Raw genomic sequence first — 12,192 nt, 5'->3', positions numbered from 1 at the left:
AGCCCCGCGTCAGGCTCTGGGCTGATAGCTCAGAGCCTGGAGCCTGTTTCCGATTCTGTGTCTCCCTCTCTCTCTGCCCCTCCCCCGTTCATGCTCTGTCTCTCTCTGTCCCCAAAATAAATAAAAACGTTGAAAAAAAAAATTTTAAAAGATATCTGCTGCTCCTAGCAAGCTAGCTCCCAGAACACTCTACTTCATAACACTTCCCTTGGTCCTACACTACAGACTGAGAAAAGCTGGACTTTAATACTAGGGGAAAATAAAAGGTCGAAATATAATAGCTACTATTTGAGTGTTTATATATACCCGGCACTGCATTATCTCACTTAATCCTTACAAATGGATAAGATAAATGCTGTTATTATTCCCATTTTACACACAAGGCAAACAGGGTACAGGATACTACGTCAAGTATCTTACATCACACAGCCCCTAAGTAGCAAAGTCAAGATTTGAATCCATTCTCCAGAATCCACAGCCATAACCATCGATCCGTATGAAGTTTCATGTAACAATACAAGAAACAGAAACTCAGGGGGTGGTGCCTGGGTGGCTCAGTTGGTTGAGCATCCGACTTGGGCTCATCCATGGTTCATGGTTTCAAGCCCCATGTCAGGCTCTATGTTGACAGCTTGGAGCCTGGAGCCTGCTTCAGATTCTGTATCTTCTTCTCTCTCTCTGCCCCTCTCCAGCTTGCACTCTCCCTCTCAAAAATAAATAAATGAACTTTAAAAAAAAAAAAAAGGGAACAGAGACTCAGAAAGTCCAAAAATTAAATTCTAGCTCCTAAAGACTGATTCCATAGGTATCTTTTTCATTATTCCCCAGCCTGTCTTTGCATGGATGCTTCTATTTCATTGTTTAAGGCACCCATCATGACCCAGTAAGTTGATTTTATAACCATTAATAGATTGCCACCCTGCAAAACACTAATCAGAATCCAAAGTATAAAATATCAGATTGTATCACACATAATGAGGGTAATTTTTCCCAAAGCATATACTTTGGGAAACTCTTGTTTCAGTAATGCATGTGTATCCTGAGTTGCTGTGCCAATGTATTTCCTACTATGGGTCTCAATCAAAAAAAGTTTGAAAAACACTATTACAAGCCACCTCTTGCCTGACTTCCATGCATATTTCATCCTTCAGAATTAAGATCAAGAGACACCAAATCCCATTCTGCCACCCCCTTGCATCTGTGTCAGCTCCAAGATCTGGTCTGAGATATCTCTTTCCAGGCAGCCAAGATAATAATCAGGTCACTCTTGTATCCAGAAATGCTCCTGTCTCTAGTGCAAGCCCAAAAGGGTCCTAATAACTTAACAATAGAATAAACATCCACAAACCAAGAGTTACACAGAATAAAAGAGAGATTGTTCAGAGCAAGGAGCAGAGATAAGGAGCTTAGTGGAATGGAGACCTGAGACAAAGATTGGAGAGCTATGGAGGAGCGTGTGATTAATAACCACATGGTCTTTCACACGTCTGCTGTCACACAGTTTGCAAAGTATTTCGTGTCTCATTTTATCAGCTGTCTTCCCCCATCCCTTTATTTAGCTAATCCTCCCCACCTTTTGGTCCCTTCTTCTCAGGAACTCCCCCTGAGAGGCTTTCCCTAAGCTGTCTCTGCTCTTGGCCTTGAAAATGATTTTAATTTTCCTTCTCTGCTAGACTGTAAGCTCTGTGAGAGGAGGGACAATGTTGGTCTTGTTCAACCTCAAATCCTCTAAACTTGTAGCTGAACACCCTAAGTAGGCACTCAAGAACTATGTGTGGAAGGAGGAATGAATGCATTGATGAACTCAAATTTAAAGACTGGCTGGTTTTCTTATTCAAGATGCTAGTTGTTTTCTTAAAAGGGGGGACTGTGTCAGAGTGCCTGGGTGGCTCAGTCAGTTAAGTGTCCGACTTCAGCTCAGGTCATGATCTCACAGTTCGTGAGTCCAAGCCCCACTTCAGGCTCTGTGCTAATAGCTCAGAACCTGGAGACTGGTTCAGATTCTGTGTCTCCCTCTCTCTCTGCCCCACCCCCGCTCATGCTCTGTCTTTCTCTCTTAAAAAAAATAAAAAAAATAAATAATAAATAAATAAATAAATATTGAAAAGGGGACACCGTGTTAATAGAAATAATACTGAGAAGAAAAATCCTTTAAAAGGAAAAACATTTTGAACAACGATGCAGCGTATCACAGCAGAACACTGAACAGGAGCAACTCTGTTATTAACTGAGTACTTTTGTTCAAGTCCAGTAACTTCTTAAGAGACTTCAGTGGGCTTAATAAATGTTATTTGTAGTGAAGGTCCTAATAGAGTGTTGCCCCAGGGGAACTCTGGGAAATCAGGGCAGGCCACCTGGAGCCTAATTTGCATAAAGTTCCCTAAAAGAAACTGACAGGCACTGGGAGCTGGCAATTAATCCTTTTAAACAAAAGATGTTGGACAAAGGCTTCCCCCAACCACAAGAGGGTGGGATGGGGGAGTATGGAGGGAAATGGAAGACAAGTAACTAGTGTCATTGCTCCCAGGAGCCAAGTTCATGATTGAGTACAGGGCCAGGTGCATGCTTTTGAGTATGGAGTTGAAAGAAGCAAACTGCCTTTTTTTTGTGAGTGTGTTGGGATTGGAGGGCAAGGGTGAAAGATGCAGGAGAAAGGAGAGGGTGTCAAAAATATTTACAATTCCTCAAGGGAAAAAAAAAAACCTCACCTACTACAGCACAACAGGCAGAATATTCCAGAAACAGACCTCTGGGTCTTTGTATATACTGTTCTTCCTCCCTGGAATCTATTTTCTCCCTTATCTCTTAGAAAAGACCTACTCGTTCTTCAAGTTCAAGTTCTACCATTAACTATCTCTGCTAGTAATAATAGCCAACCTTCACTGAGCACTTGCTTAGATCTAAGGCTCAGCACTCTCTGTAAAACCTTTAATCTTTACAACAATTCATTTTTTTCTTAGAGGTGCAAAAGCAAATGGTGCCTCCTGTAATTGATGGCATCTTCAATTTAATAACAAATAGTGTGTTGTATTAAAACTCTTTATGCTTCTTTCTCCCCCACAAAGCTGTGAATTCTTTGAAGACAGAGCATGATTTACTCCACTTTGTGTCCTTAGTGCCCCATGCAGTTCCTGGCACATAAAAAAACATTTGACAGACTTCTTGAATTCAGTTGGAGAAGATATTTCGTCTCCAGGGCAGAGTGACAGGTAGGAGCAACCTAGGAGACAAAAGTCATCACTGTTGACACCAAAATTTGTGGTTGTCCCCAAGACCTCATTGGCCTGGGGAAACAAAGCCACCTCCATCTCTGAGTTTTATCCTGGTTAAGTCCTATCTGGCTGTAAGGTACATGATAGTGCCCCTGGGCAATTAACTCAACATGTCTCTTCTCCACTTGACAAATTGTCATTTATTATTTGCCCTTTATGTTGGGGTCACACAGTTTTTAACCAATTAAAGCAATTATACTAAGGCCAAATCAGAGTAATATTTTAAAATCTGATTTTGAAAACTCCAATTAAATTGGAGATGGTACTCAGCTCACAGAGGTGTTTGATTTGTGTTTTTACATTTTTGAGTGGACTATCAGAAAGAAGATAACACATTTTTTTTTAATTTTTTAACGTTCATTTATTTTTGAGAGAGACAGACTGTGAGTGGGGGAGGGGCAGAGAGAGAGAGAGAGAGACATGGAATCCGAGGCAGGCTCCAGGTTCTGAGCTGTCAACACAGAGCTGGACGCGGGACTCGAACTCACGACCTGGGAGATCATGACCTGAGGCAAAGTCGGACGCTCGACCGACTGAGCCACCCAGGCACCCCAGGAGATGACATATTTTAAAAGCAGGCATTTGACTTCTTCCAAAAAGTCAGAAGCTCTGATGATGTCGGCTGCCCAGTCACCCAGGGCATTCATCACTGGAGTGAAGCTGCCTGGTTCGGAGGTGCAGATGTTCCCCATTTTCCCATAACCCCACCTTGGGGACTATTTAACCTACCCCTGAAGGCACTTGAGTTTATGACGAACCTTGAAAGTGAAGGGCTTGATCATTTAAGTCTCTAGCTTAAGAAAGATCATAAAACCTGCAAAATGAACAGCTTTGCCCAGAAATTCAGTAATGCTCTAAATGATTGTCAATAGTCACATTTTCCTTTAGAAATAGATTTTTCACAATGTTTATATATGTCTTCTAGAGAAGAAGTGTTTTTGTGCATTAGGGATATTGCTTTTTGGTATTTTGTGCATTAGGATACTGCTTTTTGGTACTTAAACAAAAGAGAAAAATACTTAAGAGAAATAGAGGGCAAAATAGGCAATAGAGTTCACAGTACAGCCAGGCATATGCGACTGTTGTACTGACTGATTCGCAGAACACGCACTTAGCCTGCAACTTGCTTTCCTTGGCTTCTCAGTTCTCTTGTGACACATGGGAGGAGGGAAGTGAGTGTTAATTATCAGGTTCGTGTGTTGTTCTATACCACAAATGGTAGTCATGGTCACTTTTACATTACACTTTAAAGTAAACTCTGAGGCTATATAGAATGTGAGTATTTCATTAGTCTGTTATTTTGGTGAGATTCTCTTGCCTAGACATGTGGTGGGTACTGCTATTGACATTGGTCGCAAATCACAAAACAAAAAACAAAAAACAAAAAATGCCACAAGATAACAGGCTTGAACTAGATTGGTTTATTTCTCTCCTGTATAAAAATGTCTGGACATAGGTGATTCAGGTCCAGTTTGCCCATGTCACCTATCCAGGGACTCAGGCTCTTTCCATCTTGTTGCTCAGTCATATACATGACCCACATTCCCAAAGTCATCTCACAGTCCAAGATGGCACCCTAGCTCCAGTAATCCCCCAGCATGCAAGAAGGAGAAGCTCCAGAATATCCTGCAGCCTGTACTCCTCAAATCCCACTTTTTCCAAGAAGCTTTTCTCAGCTAATTAAGAGACTGAAGTGTTAATTTCTAAATTCACTTAAAACCTACTTTTCCTAGATTTCAATCATTTAAATACTTAAGATGTATTTATATTATGCATAGTCTCAATATCTCTGTCATCACCATTGTTCTTAAATCTAGAACAATGATTCTCAACCTTGGCTGCACATTAGAGTGGCCTGACAAACTTTGAAATGAAAAAGCAGTGCTCAGGTGCTGCTGCTGGTCCAGGATCCATACTTGGAGAACAACTGCAAAGGTGAGAGAAGACTGTCAGCTGGGGGCTGGGGAAGGGGGCTGTTGAGAGGGGGTTCACACCAGTTGTAGATTCTGTCCGAGGCTCACGTGTACACAGGGCCCTAGGGAGTATGTGTGCCAGGGAAGCTAGATGCCAGCCTAGGATTCTATACAGATGGTCCTGAGGCTAAATGTGATCCAGAGGCGTGAGGCTTCATATCTGTGAATGGATGACGAAAACCCTTGGGCCAGGATGACCAGGACTGGAAGTTACCAGGCACTGAAGGGCTGAGGCTCTTCCCCATTATTTCTGGGTTTATGTACAACCCTAAGAGAAGGAATAGGAGCCAGGAAAGATAGATAGATGATATATAGATAGATAGATAGATAGATAGATAGCATTTTTGACCTCTCTAGTGTGGAAACTAAGTCAGGTTGGATTTAATTTAGAAAAATTAAAGAAATGTGATAGCTCTTTTGACTCAGATATCAGGGAACAAAATTGTGGATTGACAAAAACTGATATATGTGCAGGAAAATACCTTATATTTAAACAATAGTTTATTGCCATATGTAATTTCTCGTGCTCTAATTATTATCTGATTAGAACTACAAAGCTATGCTTTAGAGTGAATACAAAGCAGAGAGGTGATGTCAGGAGAAACAGGATGGGGGCACCTGGTGGTTCAGTCAGTTAAGTGTCTGACTCTGGATTTTGACTCAGTTCATGACCTTGCAGTTTGTGGGTTCGAACCCCGAATTGGGCTCCACACTGCTGACGGTGCAGAGCTTCTTGAGATTCTCTCTTTCTCTCTCTCTCTCTCTCTCTCTCTCTCTCTCTCTCTCTTTCTCTCTGCCCCTCCCCCACTTGCATGTGCGCACACATACTCTCTCTCAAAATAAATAAATAAATAAATAAATAAATAAATAAATAAACTTTAAAATTTTCACAAATAACAAATATATAATTCAATGAATTTTAACCAATAAATAAAGCCATGTTCCCACCAAACAATTTTAAAACACATATATTATGGAATATTCTCATCACCCAGGAAGTTCCCTTTTGCTACTTTGTGGTCAGTCCCTTCCCCTCCTCTGGTCCCTAGTAGCAGTGTTTCTTTTGCCTTTATATAAATAGATTCGTATAAATAGAATAATATAGTGTTTTGTGTCTGGCATCTTTTACCTAGTGAAATGTCTATGAGATTTACCCACATTGTTGTATCAGTAGTTCAAGCCCTTTTTTATTGCTGTATATTATACAATATTCTGGATATATTATAATCTATGTTATCCATTCACCCATTGACACACATTTGAGTTGTTTCCAGTTTTGTCTATTATAGATTAAACACCTATAAGCTTTGGAATACAACTCTTACGTTTTCTTTTGTCTTGGACAAATACCTTGTAGTGGGACTGGATTTTGTGGTTAGTATATCCTTAACTTTGTAAGAAAATTTTAAACTGCTGTGCAAGGTGGCTGTACAAATTTACATTCTCATCAGTGATGTATGAAAGTTCTAGTTCCTTCACATTCTCGCCAACATTTGGCATTGTCAATCTTTCAGTTCCTTTGTTGTTTATTTTCTAGTGTTCTATCTAAGAAAGGTTGGACTCACCCAAGGTCACAAAGAATTTCTCTTTTGATTTCTTCCACAGGTTTTGTAGCTTAGCTTTCACATTTAAGAATATGATCCATTTAGAATTAGATTGTTGTATAGTGTGAAGCAAGAGTTGAGTTTCTTTTTCTTTTCCCATATTAATAGCCAGTTGTTCAAGCACCATTTATGTTACAATTATCTTTCCCCAACTGAATTACCATAGTACCTTTGGCATCATCTTTGGCATCTTTTTTTTTCCCCCCCACAAAATCCCATCTGATCTCTTTCTAACTAATCTTTCCTCACTTGAGATCATCCTTCTCAGTATGGTCAGATTTAGGCTAAAAAAATAAACCTCCACCACCACCACCACCACCAACAACAACAAAAACGTAAAACCTCTGCAGTGGCTTCTGTGACACATTGCTCAGATCCCCCCACCTCTTCAGATCCCTGGATGGAGACATTTGTTCCAGCTTCTGGACGTGTTGGTTGGTGATAGTTCACAGCTGTGTCCCTCTCCAGGCATTCTCCCATCTGCGGGAATCAGCCATGCCCAAGGCTACCCCTTATCTCTGGAGACAGCCCACATCCAGTCATTCTCAGTGTGGGTAAGAGGCCTAGTGGCCTGGCTTCAAGGTAGGACAACTCTGAACAGCCATTGTGGCTCAAGAGCTACAAGGGATCAGCTACAGCCTCTGATGCATCTGCTTTAAGGCCCAACTTCCCCTCTTCCCAGCCCTCCTTCCCCTTACTCTCTTAGAAGTACTGTTCCCAAAACTATTCCCTATATGAGTTGCTGCATGCACATCTCAGGGCTTCTGTGACTATTTCTCAGGGAGTCTGACTTCTGATAATCTTAGAGCTGATTATGTCATTTCTCTGCTTACAGTCCTTTGCCTACAATCTAAAGTAGTATCTCCTCAGTGAGGCATACAAAGGCTTTCATGGATTGGCTCTAATTCATTTCTCTCTCCCCAACTTCTTCTGTCACCATGGACTCTGTCCTTCAGATAACTTTATTCATTTATATCCCCTCATTCCCCATTACCCACTTCTTTGCATATGGAGCTTCTCTCTGCCAAGGATAAATTTCCCACCTTCTGCTTATCCTTCTGTTCTGCCCTGGTCAGATGTCACCTCCTCTGGGAAGTCTTCATGTTTCTCCCCACAGTACCATATAACTGTTTATATAAGAATTTGCCATCTAATACTGAAACTTATTTGTTTACCTATCTGACTCTTTTACTAAATTATGAACTTCTCTAGGCAGGGACTGAATCCTGGGCCCTGTGCCATCATGGATTATAGATTTGCAATACATTTTTGGTGAATACATGAATAATATATACCAAGATCAGATGGGCACTGTAAAAAGTATTCAACATTTGGAAATTTTTGCTGTATTTGGTTCATGGTTTCGTATATCTAGAGTGTCATGTATCTCCTTTAACATAGTCTATATATTTTTTTAATCTTTTTAAGATTCTGGACTACCATGTTGACTGGCAACAAATCCAGGCAAATACTTTAAGATGAAATGAAATCCAAACCTCAGATCTTTAAAGTTAGTTCTGTATATATATATATATATATATATATATAGAGAGAGAGAGAGAGAGAGAGAGAGAGAGAGAGAGGACTGGGAGAGACTAGGGGTAGAAATATCAATTATTTCAGGGGGAAAAAAAGACAGAGAAAGAAAGAGGTGGGGAGAGAGACCTGATTAAATTGGATTGGTTAGTTAGAGACTGGAAATTTTCCTCCCTTTCCCAAGAGGCTTATTTTTTATCTTTCTTTTTCACACTGCAAAGTGTCAAATTAAATTGCAAAGTTAATTCTCATCACTAAGGAAGGGATTCTAAATGTATTAATTAAGGATTACTGGGCATTTTAATTTTATTCATGAGAATGAAAACTTTTTAATAATTAACTGTGTTCTCTTTTACATATTTACATTGTTATAGCATATTACAATTTAACATCAATGCACTAGACTCTAGTTTCCAGAGACTTGGATGACTATTTTAAAAGAAGAGCTGTGCTTATTGATATATTTGATTTTATGAATTATGATACTGGAGTTCCCTTGAGAAATCATGTTCTCTTTTCTTTAGAGATGAAGTCCTTACCAGGACGAGATCTTATCTTGCAGGAAGCCATGAATCCACTGTGGAGAAGAATGATTTGGATTTCACTCTGGTAGAACATGAAGTACTTTTTGAATTCTTTACTGTCTCTTTCAGTGATTTATATTATGCATGAAAATAAGCTTTAGCATTTTTCAAAACAGATGAATCTATGTTTATGGAAATTGAAGTTGTGCTGCAGGAAAAATCTAAGAGAAAAACACAAAAGTATTTCTTTTTTGGTAAGGTAGCAATGTAAAAGCAAGTAAAAAAAATGAACAAGAAAAAGCAGTGTTATCTTTGAAAATCCAGGTATTTATGATTATGTCAAAATTCATATTTTAAACAGTGAAGCATTCATTGGAAACGTTGGAACTGTCTTCTTTGCAAAATAAATGTTGAGAAGAGTGTAAATTCTAAATGATGACATATATTCTGAAAATAAAATTATAAATTTATAAATTTAAAATTAAAAATATGTCCCTTTTTCCAAATTTGCTTTACCTTTTAACATTTAGCTTGGACCCTTCTGCTATTTTTGCTCAGTAAATCAGCTATTCTAGTTCACAGAGAATATTAAAAAAAATATAACTGTAGACAAAGGAAACAGCAATTGAATGATGCAGTGTTTTAAGCAAACTAAATTATAGTGCTTCCAATGGCAGCAACAGTCAGAGGTTTCTTTTTTAATTAAATCATGAGTTTTTATTAACAAAATAAAAGCCTTAGCTTTTTATATACGTACAAAGAAATTATGTGCGTAGACGCACATTGTGCCCTTGTCACCTTGACGGACAGAGATTATTATTAACAATAGTGTAATACAGGCGTACAGAGAATGTGGAATTCTGTCTGTCTCTTTTAAGATTTAGATCCTGCCAGTGGGTAGCAGCTGTTTTAAATTTAAGAGGACAGGAATGGGTTAGCGACATTTTGTAAGAAATAAATGAGCCCTCAGCACACACCAATTGCTGGTAAATTCAGAAAGTGATCAACATTCTTCCTTGAGCAGGAAAATAAGATAGGAAACGCACCTGCAAAGACTTATTTTCAAAACAGAAAAGATGTTGCTGTGGAACAAAGACATTTGCCAAAGTTTCTCCTTTCTACTCTTTACACTTTTTCCCCCATCTTTTGTCTTTTCACATTCAAGACCATCTCCTGATTTCAATTATTTTCCTAAAATCTTAGAGATTTTGAATTAACTAATACACCCCCCCCCCCAAAAAAAATCTTGACAACTCAAAGGTGTCAACTTCAATTTTAAAACCAAGAAAGTAATTTTCCATTAACATTTGCTCAACATCACTTTCTTCCTTTGGTCTATGCTTTTTTTTTTTTTTTTTTTCTCTATGAAAATAGCATCAACATTTTTTAAAGAACCAAGCAACAAAAATCAATTAAAAAAACAAAAAACATCAGAAAAACAAAATAACTGTATAATAAGCAATATAATAAAGGGGCTGCTAACACCATATTAAAAATAGCTAGTATATTTTATGCTTTATCGTCTGGTTGGCATTCCAGACAGTTGGTGAAAAACTTTGAACAAACCTCTGAGTCAGTAGTGTGAAATTTTAAACTATAAGCTTTCTAATATTTTTAAATATCATGTAATTGATGTGAATGAGACAATTTATATATCTTAATAAACCTAATTTAAAAGAAAAACTAATTCCCCCAAGTTGCCATTTTAATTTCCTGAAGTAGATTCCTATGTCTGTCACTTAACACCCTATAAACTATATGTATTTCTTATTTCCTTGTCTTTAAATCATAATCCCAGAAAACCTTTGAAAAGAAGGATCTCATATTTAGAAGTAAATGAAAAGCTGAGATAAAAATATAGGATAGTAATGTAGACTATACTTAATATGATCAAACTATAGTTCTCTGCCATAATTTACTTTTAAAATTAGATGAATATCATCAAAATAGTTCCCTGTATCTGTGGTTTTCAGAACTGTGTGTAGGTTTTTGCCATCATCAGGGATATGATCCACATAAACACATACACACACACACCAAAGAAGCTGAGGTAAACAATTAAACTGAATTGAACAAATTAAACTGAATTAAACTGACAAGAAGTATTTGAGGCCATTTTCAGGCCACATAATACATTAAAATAGAGTATTTTCTCAAATAAGTCCAGTCCAAGCTTTAGAAAACTGCATTTTAGTAAAAGGATACATAATAATCATTCCTTATAATCAAAATTAGAATGCAAAAAATTTAGAATGTAGGGAAGGTAAAAAGAGAAAATAGTAGTAACAAAAATTCTGATTACAATCATTTACATTACTGCTCCCAAACATGACATGACAATGTGAGAAAAAGTTTCTTCATGACTGTGATTATAAATCCCCAATCATTACCTACCAAATCACATAAAATTAGAACCTAGAATTAAAACAAAAACAAATAGGGAAAAGACCCTCAGAGTGCCACCTCAGCAACATGCTTGTCTAATTTTGATATGTTGTTTTTCCTATTGCTATTGGGATTGAAAAACGTTTGCCCTACACTATTATTTGAATATAAAATTTGAGTCAGCATTTGGTCACTCCCTTAAATTTCAAGATCCTTGGTGGTACAGAATACATTTGTACTTATCTATCTCCCAGTATTGTGCTGTGCACATAGAAGATCCTTAAAATGCAATTTAAAAAAGACACAAATTGGAGTACCTGGGTGGCTCAGTTGGTTAAGCATCTGACTTCAGCCTAGGTCATGATCTTGTTGTTCCTGAGTTCAGGCCCCACATGGGGCTCTGTGCTGACAGTTCAGAGCGTGGTACCTGTTTCAGATTCTATGTCTCCCTCTCTCTCTCTGCTCCTCCCCCACTCATGCTCTCTCTCTCTCAAAAATAAATATTAAAAAAATTTTTAATGTAAAAAAAAGACACAAATAAAACATAGCATGGCTTGTCTTTTAACTTAATCACAAAGACATATTAACAGATGCTTTGAAGGAGAAAAATCAAGTAAAGCTAAATCATAGAAAATAGTTGCCAAATCCTTTAGCTAGTACCTTAAAAGGGCAACATGATAAACTTTAATGACTAGTTCAAGTCTTCAATCTATGGGAGCAAAGTGGGAGAAGCCCTGAAGCCTCAAACCATGGAAATCCAATTTTAACCTAAACAAAAAGTATTTTGTTGAAAACAGTTTCATACATTAAGAATCCTTGATGCATATATTTTACTAATTTGTCTTTAATCCTCTGAGAAAAGAAATAATGCTGAGACAATCTACCTTACAAAACGTAA

This window comes from Herpailurus yagouaroundi, unplaced genomic scaffold (assembly GCF_014898765.1).
Source record: "Herpailurus yagouaroundi ecotype Mexico unplaced genomic scaffold, PumYag 203, whole genome shotgun sequence".
Classification (NCBI taxonomy): Eukaryota; Metazoa; Chordata; class Mammalia; order Carnivora; family Felidae; genus Herpailurus; species Herpailurus yagouaroundi.
This window is presented reverse-complemented; position numbering follows the sequence as displayed.